The 19183-nt window shown below is 34.1% G+C and overlaps 1 pseudogene; it reads left to right on the top strand.

Annotated features, from left to right (window-relative positions):
- Positions 1 to 1069: 1069 nt before the first annotated feature.
- LOC141506037 (small ribosomal subunit protein eS6-like) lies at positions 1070 to 1826 on the top strand (annotated as a pseudogene).
- Positions 1827 to 19183: the final 17357 nt, after the last annotated feature.

Below are 19183 nucleotides of genomic sequence, written 5' to 3'. Positions count from 1 at the left end.
ATTGGTCTCAAGCCCAAAAAGTCTTAGAAAAACTTTTTTAAAAAATTTAAATCAAATAAGAGAAAGAAAAAAGGAAAAATTGAGAGATATGCAGAACTGTGAAAAAATGAAATGATTGAAAAAGGAAGCACAAAAATTAACTGAAGCAAACAACTTCTTTAAAAAATTGGCCAAATTGAAAAATTGAAAATTTATCAAAGAAAACAAATATCTCAAAAATAAGAATTGGGTAAGTAGAAGTTTATGATTCTATGAGACATCAAAGGTCTGTCAAACAAAAATCAAAAGAACAAAAAAACTAGAAAACTATGTAAAATACCTCTTTTAATAAGTAACTAACAAGGAAAATAGATTCAAAATTTAAGAATTATTGAACAGGGGTGGCTAGGTGGCAGTGGATAAAGCACCCTGGAGTCAGGAGTACCTGGGCTCAAACCCAGTCTCAAACATTTAATAATTTTCTGGCTGTGTGGCCTTGGGCAAGCCACTTAACCCCATTTGCCTTGCAAAAAAAACCTTAAAAAAAAGAATTATTGAACAACATGAAATCATAATCAAAGACAGAACTTGAACATTTTCCAAGAAATTGTCAAAAAAAAAGCTACCCTTATATCCTAGAATCAGAGGGTAAAATAATCACTTAAAGCCTACAATGATCATCTCCTGAGATTCCCAAAAGGAAACAACAAGGATTACTGCAGCTTAATTTCAGAATTATCAGATCAAGATGAAAACATTATAGGCAATGAGACACAATATAAAATAGCAAGGAGTCACAGTCATGCAGCTTCAACATTTAATATTCGGGGAAGTAAAGTACCAAGAATCAACTATCCAGGAAAAAGAAGAACAATCAATAAAATAGGAAACTTTTGAACTTTCCTGGGGAAAAGACTAGAGCTGAGCAGAAAATTCACTTTTCCAATGCATGCCTTAAGAAATTCATATAAAAGTAAAAAGGAAAGGAAAGAACATGCTATTCAAAAAAAGATTAAATGGTTTCTATCTCTAGGCAAGAAGATGACACTTGAAACTCTGGAGAACTATTTCTATTAGGGCAGTTAGGAGTATGCATAAGCAAAATCTGGCAGGATCTACGAGAGCCTATGTGAAGCTCAACATCTCTCTCCTCCTCGCCACTGGCTGTCAGGAACTCATCGAAGTCGATGATGAGAGAAAGCTCTGTACCTTTTATGAGAAACGGGCGGCTACTGAAGTTTCCGCTGATGCTCTGGGTGAAGAATGGCAGGAAACGACAAGCAAGGCTCCCCCCGAAGCAGGGTGTCCTGGCTCACCGGCCTGCCCGCCCGCGGCCTCAGTAAGGACCGTTCTTGCTCTCGCCCTAGAAGAACTGGAGAAAGAAAACATCAATCTGTTAGGGGTTGTATTGTGGCTGCTGTTCTGAGTGTTCTCAAGGTGGGTATCATGAAGAAAGAAAAAATGAGAAAGATATCCCAGGACTGACGGATGCAACTGCTCCTCGTCGCCCGGGGTCCAAAAGAGTGAGCAGAATCCGGAAACTTTTCAGCTTATCCAAAGAAGATGATGTCCGCCGGTATGTAGTGGGAAAACCCCTCAACAAGGAAGGTGAGAAACTAAGGACCAGGGCTCCTAAAATTCAGCGTCTCGTGACTCCCGCGTTTCGCAGCACAAACGAAGACGCGTTGCTTTGAAGAAGGAACGAACTCAGAAGAACTAGGAAGAAGCAGGAGAATATACTAAGTTTTGGGCCAAGAGAATGAAGGAGGCTAAAGATAAACGTCAAGCGACGTCGACTGTCTTCTCTGAGAGCCTCCACCTCAAAATCTGAGTCCAGTCAGAAATAAATTTCTAAAAATGTATTAGGAAATATATGTTTTCTAGAGGGTGTAGGTATAAATTGATTCCAGTGTGATGATATAAAAAAAGGATTGCACTGGGAGAAGATGGAAGAGGGAGACAAGATAGTATCTCACATTAAATATTATAATAGTAATGACAGTGCCTATTTCTATTAAAAACACTAGAGAACAAGAATAAATAAGGTTTTTCCATAAAATGAGAAGAAAAGGGGAAAGTAAGCATCATGGGTAATAAGAGACACAAGATCAAGGGTAAAACGAGAATGTTATAACCACCACTATTCAATATTAACTTATCTGTGCCAATGAAAGAAGAAAAAGAAATTGAAGGAATTAGAACAAACATTGAGGAAACAAAACTATTACTCTTTGCAGATGATATGATGGTTTGCTTAGACCTAGAGAATCAACTAAAAACCTACTTAAAACAACTAACAACTTTAGAAAAGTTGCAAGTAAACAGACACAAATCATCAGCATTTCTATATATTAAGAGAAATGCCGAGTAACAAGAGATAGAAAGAAAAATTCCATTTAAAATAATGTAGGCAGTATAAAATACTCAGGAGTCTATCCACCAAGACAAACCCAGGAACTTTATGAATATAATTATAAACCACTTTTCATACAAATAAATCCAAATCTAAACAATTGGAAAAGATCAATTGTCCACGGGCAGATCCAGCTAATATAATAAAAAAAATGATAATACTACCTAAATTAATCTACATATTCAGTTCCATAACAATCAAACTAACAAAAATTATTTTATACAGGAAAAGTAATAGTGAAATTTATGTGAAAGAAATAAAGGTCAAGAATATCAAGGGAATTATTGGGAAAATTATAAAGGAAGGTGACCTAGGTGCACCATATCTAAAACTATATTATAAAGTGTCAATCATCAAAACTATTTGGTGCTGGATAACAAATAGAGTTGTGAATCAATAGAATGAATTAGATATGAAAGAAACAATAGTAAATAACTTTAGTAATCTACTGTTTGATAAATGCAAAGACTCCAACCTTTGGGATAGGAACTCACTACTTGTCAAAAACTGCTGGGAAAATTGGAAAATAGTCCCACCAAAACTAGGCATAGATCAACATCCCACAGTCTATATTAGAAAATGTAGAAATGAGCAATTTTTTGAACATAAGTGATTTTGCAAAATGTGAATTAGGAGACCTAGAAATAGCTTATCTGTCAGATCTATGGAGGGGGGGAAGAATTTATAACAAAACTAACAATAGAGAATATTACAAAATGCAAAACAGACAATTTTCATTACATTAAATTAAAGCACTTTTGCACAAACAAATCAACATAAGATTATAAGGAAAACAGAAAGATGAGAAACAATTTTAATAGTATTTCTGATAAAAGCATCATTTCTAATTTATTTAAAAAACTGGGTCAAATTTATAAAAATACAAGCCATTTCCCAATTGATAAATGATCAAAGGACATGACCAGTTTTCAGATGAAGAGATAAAAACTATAATATATAAAAAATGCTCTAAAACATTCTTGATAGGTACCACCTCACACTTATCAGATAGGCTAATATGACAGAAAAGGAAAATGATAAATGTAGGAGGGGATGTGGGAAATCTGGGATATTAATTTATTCTTGGTGAAATTAACTCATCCAACCATTTTGGAGAACAATTTGGAACTGTGTCCAAAGGATTACATACCTGCTTATCCTTTAATCCAGCAATATAATTATTAGGTCTGTATCCCAAAGAAATAATAAAAAAGGGAAAAGAACTCACATGTAAAAATATTTCTAGCAGCTCCTTTTGTGGTGGCCAAAAAATGGAAACTGGGGAATAGCTAAGTTATAGTAAATGAATGTCATGGAATTCTATTGTTCTATAAAAAATTATGAGCAGGCAAATTTCAGAAAAAAAAAACCTGTGAAGATTTACATTAACGGATGCTGAATGAAGTGAGCAGAACAAGAATATTTTACACCTTAATTGCAACATTCTGTTAATGATCAACTATGACACACTTAGCTCTTTTCAGCAATGCAGTGATCAAAGATTAACCCAAAAGACTTGAAATGGAGGTGTCGTCCACATCCAGAGAAAGATTATGGAATCTGAATGCAGATCAAAGCATACTATTTTCACTTTTCATTTTTGTTCTTTCTCATCATTTCTCCCTTTTATTCTGATTCTTCTTTCACACCATGACTAATATGGAAATATGTCTAACATGATTGTATGTGTATAACCTATATCAAATTACTTGTTGTCTTGGGGAGGGGGTAATAAGAGAGAGAGAAAAAAATTTGTTATTCAAAATCTTAAATAAACAAATGTTGAAAATTATCTTTACATGTAATTAGAAAAAATAAAATATTGACTGAAAAAATAAAAGCTGTCATTTGCAAAAACAGGAAAAAAGGATGTAAGGTATGGATCTTCAGGTATTTTTTAATTCATGGAATAAAAATATTTCCACAGAATATTATAATTTAAGAGATGATTGCTTATGAAATTATGAATCTATTATTACAACTTGCTATTCCTTTTAAATATATAATAAAATTTTCATGTAAATTCCTTTTTTATCCACCACCCATTTCCATCTTAGAGATGTCTATAAATAGACACAAATAGGTGTGTGTGTGTACATATATATATATATATGTATATATGTAAATTTATTCTAGACATATTTTTATTTATTAGTTCTTTCTCCAGATGCAGAAATCATCTTTCTTATCTATCCTTTATAGTTAATTTAGGTATTTATAATATTCCCAATGATGACAACTTAAAACAATATTGCTGCTAATTGTATATAATGATTATTGGTTCTGCTCATTTCACTCTTTATTATTTCATCCAATTCTTTCCATGTTTTTCTAAGGTCATTTAGATCATCATTTCTAATAGTACAGCAGTATTTCATCACAATAATATACCACAACTTGTTCAGCCATTCCCCAATTGATGGGCATTCCTACAATTTCCAATTCTTTGCCACCACAAAGAGAACTTTTATAAACATTTTAAAAATTGTAGATTCTTTTTTTTTTTGCTCTAATCACTTTTGAAAATAGACCTAGTAAAGGTATTGCTGAGTCAAAGGGTACAAGTGGTTTAATAACTCTTTGGACATAATTTCAGATTGCTCTCTAAAATGAAATTAACTTTAATAATGAAATTAAATTAACCATATTGTTTGAGCAGGTTGATTGTACAAGAAGTAATTATTAAGGAACTCTCTTCTCTAAATCTGCTGCTCTTCTTAGTTTAAACTCCCCAGAGCAAGATGTCTCTGTGCCAGTCTTTCCTGGTCCCTCCCATCCACACCCCCACTTTCTGACTGTGTGTGTGTGTGTGTGTGTGTGCTGTCTCCTTCACTCCATTAAATTATGTTTCTTCAGGGCAGCCACTATCTTCTTTCTATTAATTGTATCCCCATGCTTAGCATAGTGCCTAGCACATAGTAGATGTGTAATAAAACTTTATTAGATGAGGTTGAAAGCCTCTGTCACTTCTTGGATTCCTTTTTTTTCTGAGTAGCAATTAATATGCCATTTACCTCTTTAGGACTGCTGATCATTTCTCCTTTGTATTCACAATATGAATGGACCATCTTTAGTTTCATTTAAATATTTCTCTGGTGTTAGATTTAATCCCATATTGACTGAATGATTCATCATTTAGGATGGTTATGATGGTTACCTCTGCTGAGCTTTCAGAGATCTTCAACTTCAGTTTTGGAGGTATATAATGTTGCATGATTGTATAGCCATACAACATCAGCAGATGGTATTATAAAAATATGGGCCTTTTTTGTTTCAGGGAGTAGCTTGGGATCATTAAAATATCCATGCAATTTCCCAAAAGCAATCCAATATGCTCTGCACTTCCGATTTAATTCTAGGCTCAGCTGTTCTTTTTTAGCATTTCTTCAAGACATTTATATATTGATAGCCAAGTGATGTGATTTAATTTAGATCATAGCCTGAAATCTATAGGACCTAACTATTTATAGGAAATCTTTCTTGAATTTGGACTAGAACAAAGCTACCTTCATGATATTAGCAAACAATATTAGTAAGCATACTTCTCCCTGTTTTATTCCTTGCTTAATATTGATACTATTAAATTGTTTCACCTCTAGTATGGAATTATTGTGTGGGGAAAAAAAAATTCTATCTAGCTAGTCTAACTGATTCCCCCCCCCCATTTTTAATTTCTTTATTGCTATTTCCACTTTCTCAGTCAGTAATATCATGTATAAGATGCACCTTAGTTTTGAGGTCCAAAATTTGCAAAAAAAATTTATTACATAAAGTTATTGAACTCAAGTTTTATTCATCATGAAATTCAAGGACCTTCTTCTCCTGGCTTTCAGCATCTTTTGGCAAGTCTTGTGCATGGACACATGCTTAGTCCATTTCGTTTCATGAACTTGAAGCACCAATTATGTCTCCTTTGAAATCAGTAACTTCTTTTTCATCAGCAATTTTTCTTGCCTCCTGCTGAACCATCTTTGTGGACACAGGAATTCCCATTGCCCTTTGCTCTTTCAATCCATCTCTTCAATTCCCTCTCTCTATCAGGCCATTTCCTCTTCTCAGGGCCTTCTGCTGGGGTGTTTTCACTAGGGTTTCTTCTTTCTATAGCCAGCCTCAGATTGTTTTCTCAGTTGGAGGAGGACCAAACTTCGTTTCAGTAGCATGGTTTCCATTCACTTTTGCAAATTAGGTCACTTTGAACTTGAATTCAGCACTGTATGAATATCTTTTATGAACCATTTCTGGATAGAACATGGCAAAACACAGCTTTAATAAGCTGGCAACAAATGCAAAACAATGAGTACAAAGACAACAAATGTAAAAAAAGCAGAAAATGCAGGTAAAAAATTACAACCACTATAGAAGGTGCTCCCAGGTTTTAGACCCCAAATTTTTAGAAAAAAAAAGGTGCATCTTATACATTGGGGAAATACAGTAAATTGGGGATTAACTCTAGTCTTCAATTGTGGTGGCTCCACAGTCTTTGGTGATTAAAGATTTATATGTGTGTATACATATATATATATATATATATATATATATGTATACACACACACACACACACACACACATATATATATATATATATATATATACATTTTCAAAACATGTTCATTTTTCATCTGTTTGATTTCTCTTTTTTTCAAGTTTCATCCAAAAAATGCCCTAAGGATGCTTTTCGCTAAGTTCTCTTGCCAGATTGTCACTAAATTTGATCCTCACATATTTACTTCTTATTGTCCTTTTCTGAGGTGACACTTCTCATAATATTCCACCTGTCTTCTGGGTAAAGTTTTATAGATGAGTTTAATATTCTATACTAGTGTTGCCTTTGGCCATTGTATCTCTCCACTTGATAAGAAGATCAAAACTGACATTCTGTTCGGAGAGCCGAAGGGGGCAGCAGGTAGGCCCGGTGTGGGAAGCTAGGCCAATAATGAGTCCTCGGCCGGGCCGCATCGAAGGGGAGGAGGCTTGGCTGAGAAGACAGAGCTTCGAAAGCCACTTCTGACCCATATGGAGATTGTCGCATTCCCTTTGCCAGTCCCCGTTTTTCTTCTCTAAGATGGGCCTAAACCACCTGTAATCATACTCTGGCACTTGAGCGAAGAATTTGGAGAACATTCCTGGTCCTCTCCTTCAGGTGTCTTCACAAACCAATCAGCCGTTGGGATTCAGAGAGCTGATGGCAGCTTCCCAGAAACATGGTGTTTTATATCAACTTGAAAAACTGGAGGCTCATAATCAGAGATCATCCAGGAGACAAAGTGGAGATGAAACCGACTTGGAAGCAGAGATCCTCAAGCTGAGAAAACTTCAGGATGAACTAAAAACTAAAGTGAAACTACAAGCTAGGGCCAGAATACCCATCACTAACTCTGTACCCTACAAACCATTGAAGAACAGTGAGGAAAATCTTGAAATGAAGCTGGAAAAAGCTAAAGCTTTCTTTCAAGCATTCCATTTAATAGTGTGCCTTTTCAGCTTTCCTATCCAGGCCTTTGCAAAGAAATTCACTGTGCACTTTGCTGTCATTCACATACACTGTGGACCCCAGTGAAAAGTCCTTCTCTTTTTGTGCCAGGCTTGTGTACCAGAACCTCAGAACAACTCTTCCCACTGATGTCAAAATTATATACCAAGGGAAAGGAGCAACATCTGTCTCCTGGGAGGACCAGCGAGAAGCCCACAAGACATTATTCTATAAAAATGCACTTCATAAGGTGTTTGAGTCTTTTTTAAGAGTAAGAGGAAACTTTGATTGTCCATTCAGTGTGCCTAAAAACAGATGAGTCTGTTCCTTGGAAAACACCTCAGGAATGAGCAGGAGCACAGAACAGAGCCCTTTGGAACTGACAATTGTTTATTGGACTCAGGTTCAAATGCCACCCTTTACTCAGCCCAGATTTTCCTGTGCATATTAATGGCCACAACCACTGTTTAATGTGGCCTGTAGGGGATAAGACTGTGAACCTATAGATATTGTCCTTTGAGGTTAAGTGATTGACCAGTGCTTGAACAGCTAACATCCTCTTATGTGGAATGGTTTGCTTTTGCTTTTTGGATCTGATATTTGTTTTATATCAGAATCTATGCTTTCTATAAGTAAATGATACATGGCATTGAGAAGTACTGTGGTGGAAACAGAGGAGAGAGCAAAATTTCACTGAACCAAAAACTACTGAACCAAGTTATTGATTAACAATATCTCATTTTTTTAAGATGAATAAAACGGCTTTTGGAAATGAAAAAAAGATCAAAATTGGCTAATTGAAGTAGTTTCCTCGGTTCTTTTGATCTCCTTTTGTTAGCAATTGGTTTATATTGGTTAAACATCTTTAGGAAATTGATACAATTGTTCTTACTGTTAGATAAGGATGCTATTGGCAAGGACACTGTTATCAAGACAAAAATATACTTAGAAGCACTATTTATAATAGCAAAGAGAAGCAACACACATGTATAAATATAGATACATATATACATAAAAGGATTAAGAATAACTGAAAAACTGTGGTATATAGCTACGATACTGCCATACCCACTCCAAGATGAAATTCCCCCCCCCTTTTCTTATCTTCATTTTCCTTATAAGAGAAGAAGTAATTTCCTCTATCTTTTCTTTTACTAAAGAAGACTACACCAGTCCCATGGATTTAATTATCTCTATGCTTATGCTTCTCAATTTACCTAAACTACTCTCACTTCTTTATTGTGCTCTACTTGAGACATCTCAAATTGGATGTCCAATAGACATCTTAAATTCAACCTTTCCACAACTGAACTTATTATTTTTTCTCTACAACTTTCTTCCTTTCCAACTTTCCTATTGCAATCAAGATACCACCTTATTTCCAGTCTCCATGTTCACAAGCTAGGTATCATCTTCAGTTCCTCACTATATTTCAGCCTTTGTATCAATTTCATCCTTACAATTAAATCTCAGAAACAGCTCCTTTCTCACCTTGATAACTGCTACCACTTTGGAGTCCATTATCATTTAATGCCTAAGATATTATGATCCTCTACTGGTTGGTTTACCTAACTCAAGTCTCTCTCCATTCCAATGTATCCTCTGTTCAACTACCAAAGTAATTTTACTAAAGTATAAGTCTGAACATGTCAGCTCCCTATCATCTCATAAGCAAATACTAAACTCGTTTTTAGCATTCAAAGACCTTCATATCCTACCTTCTCACCACCTTTCCAGTGTTCTTCCACCTCACAGTGACTACAAATCCTATACAATGCAGTAATTCCAATCTCCTTGTTTCATAAACAAAACACTCCAGCTTTTGGTTCTAGGTACATTCTCTGACTGGAATTATCTCCCTCCTCAGCACTGCCTCCTGATTTCCTTTCTACAGGAAGCATTTTCCAAATCCTCTTAACTGGTACCTTCTCTGTGCTAATTATTTCATATTTGTTCTGAATATAACTGCGTGTATATATTTGTTTGGTTTTTGATTCTTTTATTAGATAGTGAATTCCCTAAGGACAAGTACTGCCTTATGCATCTCTGGTATCACCAGGGCTTGGTAGAATTCCTGTTCCAAATTGTGTGCTTAATAAATGCTTATTGGTGGACTAACAAGTGACAAATATGACAAACTCAAAGAAGTAATTATGTGAATGCAGAGTGAACCAAAAGAACAATGCATATATACAACAAAACTAAATAACCATCTTTATACACAGGACATCATGAATACTGGTTGTGTGACCCTTAGTGAATAACTTAACATATGAGTGCTGTAGGTGATTCTAAAAGATTTGAAACTGTAGAACAGTTGTAAGACCATCACTGGTAAAAGGACTTTCCTAGTTGGGAATTGATTACTCTTGCATAGTCACAGATACATATTTCAAAATTAACAAGAAAATTAAGAATAAGAATGGTCACAAATTATGGGGGGGGAGGGGAATATGGGTTACATTCAAGATAGGGAATTAGAAGCAGCAACCCAGCCAAAATTTCCCAGTATCTTTATCTAAACAATTTTAAAATATAATGCCTCTAATCAAATTTTGGAGTGGCAAAGCCAGCAAAATTTAGAATGATACATTTTTCCAGTTTAAGACAATTTAGGAGGTTGCAGAAAAGGTCTGTGACAATGGGGTGAGGGCCAGCACCACCAGTAGATGTGACTGTGACAATTTGAAGACAATACATGGATTAGACAATTGATCATAAAGATTACAAAGAACCCTCTGTTGGCACAGGATGAGGCTGGCATTGATTAGCAACTCTATTGCCAAAAAAAGTTTGGTTTACAGTTCCAGGGCAGAGATAAGCATTAATGCTTGTGGGTACAGAACAGTAGTGAACCTGGTCACAGTATCAGGGTCAAGAAGAGCATAAGTATTTGCATTTGTAGGAGAGCAGGGGACCTGGACACAACTCTGGATCAACAAGGAGAAGTAGTACAGGTGACTATAAAGAGAAGGGGCCTTTTCTGCATAAAGACCAGAGTACAGACCAGGAGAGCAGTGGCCATACCCAGTATCATGCCACCTTGGAAGCACTAAAAACTTGCAAACACCCAGGACTAGTTCTAAAAATAGCAAAGGTAAAAGCAGAGTCCAACTTTAACAGAAAGCCCAAAGTAAAGAAATAGTTGGGGAAATGAGCAAACAATACCAACAATAAAAAGGAAAGAAATCCAAAGCACAAACTCAGAAGAAAACAATGTAAAAATAACTATGGACAAAGCTTCAAAGAAAAATGCTAATTAAACTAAAATCCAATCTCAAATTCCTAGAAAAATTAAAGATAGAGTGGAAGAAGAAAAATTGGAAAGAGAAATGAATGTTATACAAAAAAATTGTGAAAAAAGAAAAGATTGGTTAAAAAAAGACATAAAAATATTGAAGAAAATACTTTAAGAAGTAGAATTAGTCAAATGATTAAAAAGGAGGCACAAAAATTAAAGAAAAGAACTCTTTAAAAAGCAGAATAGATCAAAAAGAAAAACAGTTACAAAATTCACTGAAGAAAATAATTCATTACAAATTAAAACTAGGCAAGCAAAAGTTAATGACTGTGAGACATCAAGAAATAAGTCAAAAGAATGAAAAACAAAAGAAAAATGAAATATGTCATCTGAAATACCATTATCTCAGAAAATAGATGAAGGAGAAATAATTTCAGCATTATTAGACTTCCTGAAAGCCATCATCCAAAAAGAGAGTCTAGAAGTCATATTCCAGAAATGGAGAAAAAAATATGCCTATATCATAGAACTAAAGAATAAAATAAAAATCAAAAAATCTGTCAATAGTCAACTGAAAGAGATCCCAAAATGAAAACTTCCAGGAATATGATAGCCAAATTCCTGAGCTTACAAATCAAAGAGAAAATACTTCAATCAATTAGATTAAAACCATGCAAATCTCATGGAGTCTCAGTCAGGATTACACAAGATTTAGTACCATTCATTGTACATGATTGAAGGCCTTGGAATATAGTCTTCAGGAAGGAAAGGTTCCAGGATTACAACCAATAAAAACCTACCCCACAGAGTTGAGTGTTAACCATCAGGAGAAAAGAGACATTTAATCAAATAGAGGACTTTCAAGTATTTTTGATAAGACCAGAATTGAACAGAAATTTTGACAGTGACACATCAGGTTCAAGTGAAGCATAAAAAGGTAAACATAAACAGAAATCATAAAAATTCAATAAAGTTAAGCTATTTACATTCCTATGTGGGAAGAAAATTCATGTAATTCCTAATAATTCATCATTATAAGGGCAGTTATAAGGAGTCTACATAGGCAGAAGTTATGGTTATATTGAGATGATCTCAAAAAAATTAAGGGGTGAAAAAGAAAACTGCCCTGGGAGGAAATGGGGGAGGGAGAGGTAGAACGACAGAGTTGGATACACAAATCTAAACTAACAGGTAAATAAGGAAGATCAAAGGAAGCATTAGACACAGGTACAACAGATGTGAGAAGTCAAATGGACAGTCAGACAGAAACAAGAGAGACAGAAACAAAGAACAAAGTCAGAGAGAGAGAGAGAGAGAGAGAGAGAGAGAGAGAATGAGGACTGAAGGGAAAATAGAAGATAGAATGGAGGTAAGGACACAGTAAGTAAACATAACTGTGAATGTGAATAGGATCAACTCACACATAAAATAGAAGTGGAGAAGTGGATAGGAGAATGGTTTAGAAACCAGAATCTAACAATATGTTGTTTATAAGAAATACTTGATAAAGACACAGACATAGAATTAAAGAATAGGAAATGAAGCTGAACCTATTATATACTTCAGCTGAAGTTTTAAAAAAAGGGCAAGTGTAGCTAGCAATCACTACCTCAGACAAAGGAAAAGCAAGACCAGAACTAATTAAAAGACATTATCGGGGAAGCTACATTTTGATTAAAATGTACAATAGATAAAGAAGAAAAATCAAAAAGTTTTAACGTATTTCTGTGATAAAGTCCTCCTTTCTTAAATATGTAGGGAATAGAATCAAATTTATATTTAAAAAATGAGACATTCTTCATTAAAAAAGTTGTCAAGGAATTAAAAACAGGACTTTTTCAGAAGAAATAAAAGCTATCTATAGTCATATGAAAAAATGCACAAAATAGCCATTAATTAAAATGCACATAAAAACAACTCTGAGGTACCACTTCACACCATCAGAAATTACAAATACCAGAGAGTACAAGGGAAAATAAATTCACTAATGAACTATTGTTAACTGGACCAATTATTCTAGAGAAAAATTTAGAAGTATACCCAAAAGACCAAGCAATACCTCTATAATGTTTACATTCCCAGAAAGATCAAAGAAAAAGGACAGACACAAAAATATTTATAGCAACTCTTTTTTGTCACAAATGATTAAAAATTGAGGGAATATCTATCAGTTGAGGAAATAGCTGAGCATTTTGTGGCATATGATTGTGAAGGAGGACTATTTATTATAAGAAATGATGAGGGAGATGGTTTCAGAAAAGCATGGGAAGACCTATCCGGACTGATGCAAAGTGAAGTGAACACAACTGGGAGATCATGGTACACAAAAAATATATATAGTAATGATAATCAAGTATGAAAGATTTTACTACTTTGATCAATACAATGATCCAAGACAATTCCAAAGAATTCATATTGAAAAATGCTATTCATTACCAAAGAAAGAGATGATGAACTCTGAGTGCAAATTGAAGTTTTAGTTTTCTCTATCTTTTGTGATAGGCTAATATGAATATGACTTTGGATGATTTCATGTGTAAATTTGATATACTTTTACTAGCCTTTTCAGTGGGAAGGGAAGGGTAGAAGAGAGGGAACGAATTTTAAACTCACAATTTTTAAAAGAATGTTAAAAATAAACAAAATATATATGGTTATTTACATAAATGCAAAAAAGAAAAATATGCAGGAGGGAAGGCAAAGTAGAGATGAAGACCTGAAGTTGTAAAGTCATGGAAGATTTCACATTCACTGAATGTGAAACGGAAACATTCTACTCATTAACACTAACCCCTAACTTGAAGTCTGTAATTAAAAGGTAAATCAACAATATATATTTCCAGTTTATCCCATATAAATATTGTTCATATAGTCTTGTTTCTATGTTGTCTTCTCATTAGACAATAAGTATCTTGAGAGCAAGGACTGTTGTAGTTTTGTTTCTTTTTTGACTTTCTTTATACCCCCCCACACACCCTGGTCTTAGTATACTTGACTTGATTTGACAAAAGGTCCATCTGTCCCTGATGAGAAGTGGCCTCATAGAAGCTTGGTTAAATTCATGTATTAAAGTATATGAGGAAAAAATTTCCATTTTTCTTAAACATCCCAGAAATAGCAAATGTAAATAAGCATATTTTGCAATTTTACTTCTCTTTTCCTTTCTGATATGGATGGTCATTGTGTGATATTCTGTACAAGTGTGTATGTGTTGAATATATGCAATATATGTAATTACACACAACTATATATGTGTGTGTGTGTGTAAAGATGAGTTCTTATGTTCTATTGATGCTTTATTTTGAAGTCAAAGTATCCAATGTTTGGATCTGCTAGGACATAGGATATTATGTTTATATCTAGGTATCCTTTTGGAGAATGGTAAATTGAGAGTATGCTCAGCTGGAAAAATTCAGATGAGCAGCATTAGATCTGACCAAAGTTTTCAATACCATTTAATTCTCCAATCTGACATAAATTAAATGTAGGCTTCAGAGCAATAAGAGCTAAGCCATATATAAACATAAACATAATCTCCCCAGAACATAATAAGATCCCAAATTTCAGAGCAATTGATGGAGGAGACTCAAGGATTGTAGGGATGACATCTTTGCCAGGTCTCCCAGTTTCAATAAGTATACCTTCATCACTTTCTGCTAATTCTTTCCACAGACTTTTTTTCTTTATCCTATATATTATCTATACAGTGTTAGAAATTAGAAGCAATATTCTCATTATCTGCTTCCTCTAAGCAATTGCAACTTCCATTAGTCTCCATAAATTAAACTATTTCCAACCAGCCCTGGCACTGGAAGAAGTATGTCAGTCATTTCCTATACCTAAGGTAAAGCCCTGCCTGTGTTTTCTTCCACCTTCTTTCCTCTACCTTCCATATCCTACCCACTACATTTATACAAATGACATTAATAATTGATATTTATATTATCACTTTATTATATACTAAATGCTATCTCACTTGATCTTCAAAACACTATGAAATAGACAATATTTGTCTTATGTAATAACAATGTACAAATAAAGAAACTAAGGAAAACAGAAATTTATAAAAATCAGGGTTTTTTCCTGATTCCAAATCCATTACTTTATTCACTACACTACTATGTATCAAGCATAGTAGTAGGGACTGGAGTTAAAAATGCAAAGAAGGAAATAATCCCTACTCTAAAGGACTTTATGTTATTATATTTTTGTCCTAATTATACAAAATGAAAGGAAGTTTATGTATATTTTCAGACAATTTTTCAAAATTGGAAAATGATCCTACTGAAGAAATAGCTTCATAGTTTTTCTGAACATGTGAACATATGTGTGTTTATGTGTGTTTTCTTTGTATATTTTTTAAAAACCACAGTGGGTATTGCAAAAAATATTCCCATATGAGAATTTGATCTTTAAAAATATAATTGCACATTCTCATCTAATGTATTCCAAATGAGATTTATTCTACTGTAGCTAATATGCCATCCCTGCCAACTGCTTGAAATTCTTCTATCTCAAAAGCTAATGACTAGACCTTTATTTAGAGATTTAATTTGCTACCATGTCTTGAGAAATGAGCAAGACACGCTTGATTAGTTAAAAAGTGAAGTGTGCATTTCTAGGAGACTATTCATCAGACAGTGGCTTATATGTGTAAAATGTCAGGAATCTTAAGTTTGATGTGAAATCAGTGTCTGAGTCTAGTTTAATTTAAAACTTATCAAGAAATAAAAAAATCTGTCAGAAAAATATTTGGAAACACGATGGAAAAAATGAGCATTACACTATATTTCACTTGAAATATATCTTTATACTAAGAGACAAACAACTGACAAAAAAATAAATGAATAGATTGGATATTATCTGATTTCTAAGGTTGTCTTTGCCAGAATTGGAAATGACCTCATGCACTATATTCTCCCATGTATTTGGTTTGCACTGGAATTTAATGTGCCTCTATTCTGAGACATTTACTGAATCATATTAAGAGCCATGGTGCTTCGGTTATAGAAGCACCATCATTTTTCTTTATTCCATTAAACAGGTCTCTCATCTTCTTCCTATACATTTTCTCCAGCCAGAAAAGAAAATATTGCTGTCACTTTCAGTGGGCTTTGCCTTTCATCTCACTGTTATTCAGTGGCTTTTCAGGTCTCTAAGTGGTATCCAATTTGTTTGTATTCCAATGCCACTTCGGTGAAGCATACCTCTCTGTCAGCCGAGTGCAAGCTTTAGGTGCTTTATTCTTGGAATCTGTGCCATGAACAAATTGACAATATCAACTGGAGCCAATCATCTTGCAGGCAATTTCTACCTGCCTGCTGAAGAGTATTTTCCCCCACCTAAACTCATTCAGTAGATCCATTTAAGGTACCTTTGATGGAAATCTAAGGTTACTTTCTTTGACCTTTCTCTAGACCACAAAGCTCAATTTTTAAATCGCTTTCATTATTTTGAAGGCATATCTTAAACATTTGTAAAGGTTCCTATTCCTGTCTCTGGGAAAATAACAGTTTTTCATTCAATATTTATTTGATTTTTCCAAAGCCATAGGCTTCCTGCAGTTTATTCAAGTGAAGCAAACATTGATGAATCAATTAATTTTCACTCACATGCTAAATGATCATTGCTTCCTTTTATTTTTTTAACTAGGCTTGAAACCTTGGAAGTGAATCACAATAATAACATTCTGAAAGAGTATAAATCATATCTTATTTATTTTTTCCAACTCATGGATTCATTCCAATTCACTATTCATCTCTAGTATATACTTCTTAACTGTTGAATGCCAGAGAGAAGGCACACTGTGTTTGAAATTCTTCTGCCTCAGTCCATTTGAATGCACTGTGAGTTTAAATTCAACCCTAAACAAATGTATGCTCATGAATTTTTAGAAATGATACATCAAAGATTCAAGTCAAAGGAAAGTTAAGCAGGAAGAAAAAAATACTCAAACCCTTGTTAAAAAAAGATAGAATAATACATAGCAATGCCATCTTACTCCAGGGGGAAAAAACACAATTTTAAGTGTTAAAATAAGACTCCAAAATGAAAGTTCTAAAAGTGCAACCATATTAACATTCATAAAATTAACAAATTCTCTAGCTGGATGAAGCCCTAGAGACCATTGCATACAAATTTAACCTCATTTTATAGGTAGACAAACATACACAGATAATTTGAGTGATCGGATTAACATCCCTGAACTAGAATAATAAAAATTCAACATAGCTGAAGGGACTTCAGAAATCACTGATTAATCAAAAATATTTTAGTACCAACTATTTTCCTGGTACCATGCTAAGTGGTACCTACTAAAGAGTCTACATCTTATGAGGGAGACAATATCTTACACATACAGACACATTAAATAAGAAATCAGTGCATACAAAATTAATACATTATTTTTAGGAAGGGAGCACAGTGGCAGAGGGATGTAGAAGGCATGTTTCATCTGTGTCATGAAGAAAATGAAGAATTCTCTGAGGAAGTAGTGAGGCTCAAATGCATTCCAGGTATATGATGCAATCAATTTTATGACAAAAGTCATAAAACCAGAAATTAGAAAGTCAAGTGTAAGAAACTGAGAAGGATGATCTGTCTAGACTGTAGAATACAAGAAGGGATATATATATATATATATATATATATATATATATATATATATATATATATACACATATATATGTATATATATATATATGTGCATATATATATATATATATATATGCCTGGAAATATAGATTATGATCAACTGATGAAAAGCTTTAAAAATCCCAAAAGAGTATGTATTTTCTCCCAGCGGCAACAGGAAAATACTTATTGAATAAGGGAATTACAAAGTTAGATTTTGGCTTAAGGAAGATTCAAGATGGTTTGAAAGGACAAGAGACTAAAGGAAGTAATATCAATCAGGAGGCCATTTAAACCTAGGCAACAGGGTCTTAACTGCAGAAGAGAAGATGATGATGATGATGGTGGTGGTGATGGTGATGGTGATGGTGACATAGCATTTAAATAATTCTTACTATGTCTAAGTACTGTGCTAAATGCTCTACATATATTCTCATTTTATCTTCACAACAACCCTGGGAGGTAAGAACTATTATTATCCCCATTTTGCAATTGAGAAAATCAAGACAGATATAGGTCAAATGACTTTACCATGGGTGACGGAGTTAATGTCTAAAGCTGTATGTGAATTTAGGTATTCCTAAATGTCCAGTATTATACACTAAAGCCACCTTCTTGCCTTAAATTAGAGAGATTAGAGTTAGAAACAAAAAGTACCTCTTCAGTATTCCTTGTCCCTCTGACTGGAGAGGGTGAAGGACAGAGGATGAATACCAAAGAGATTCTCTAAAGAAGGGGTCCAATTTCTCAACTAGCTACTCACTTAGACTTTATCACCACATATCCTCCCTCTTTACCAGTAGTCTACTTGTTGGGTTTTTTTGTGTGTATTCTTGCCACCTCTTATTCTCTTTGGTTTCTGCTAAGTGCGTATTATTTTGCCTTTTATTATGCCCCCTTTTGCAAGAAATGTTTTCTGATATATCTAATTTTCTTGAAGAGATCTTTTGTCTTTTCCATTCTGTAGTTTTGAGTCTAGTTTTTTGTATTGCTCATTTAAAAAAAATCTTAACTGTCTTTCTATTTCCTGGATTTAGTTTGTCATATCTTTCCCTTTCTGCTTTCCCTTTCCCTTTTCTACTTTCCTCAACTATTTACAAAATCTCATCAGACAACCATTTTGCTTAGGCATGTTCAAATGTAGTCAGGAAAGAACTATCAAATAAGAAGAGACTAATAATTAGAGGGGGAAATGGAAGTAAAGACTGAGGGGGAAAACATCTGCAGAACACAGAAGTTGATGGAATCAAGGTGAAAATGTTGACCTTGGCTAGGATAGGAAGAAAGGAGAAGAGTTGGAGATGATATCAAAAAATTTTGAGATCATGAGAAAGGGACAAAAGAAATAAATAATTTCAACTTTCCCAGTAAAGAAAAACCAAGGACCTGAAATAAAAGATGAAGACAAAAGGAGGTATATGAGTTATGGGAAGAGAAGGTTAGAAAG

Source organism: Macrotis lagotis, chromosome 1 (assembly GCF_037893015.1).
Source record: "Macrotis lagotis isolate mMagLag1 chromosome 1, bilby.v1.9.chrom.fasta, whole genome shotgun sequence".
In the NCBI taxonomy this organism is placed as follows: Eukaryota; Metazoa; Chordata; class Mammalia; order Peramelemorphia; family Peramelidae; genus Macrotis; species Macrotis lagotis.
This window is presented reverse-complemented; position numbering and strand designations above follow the sequence as displayed.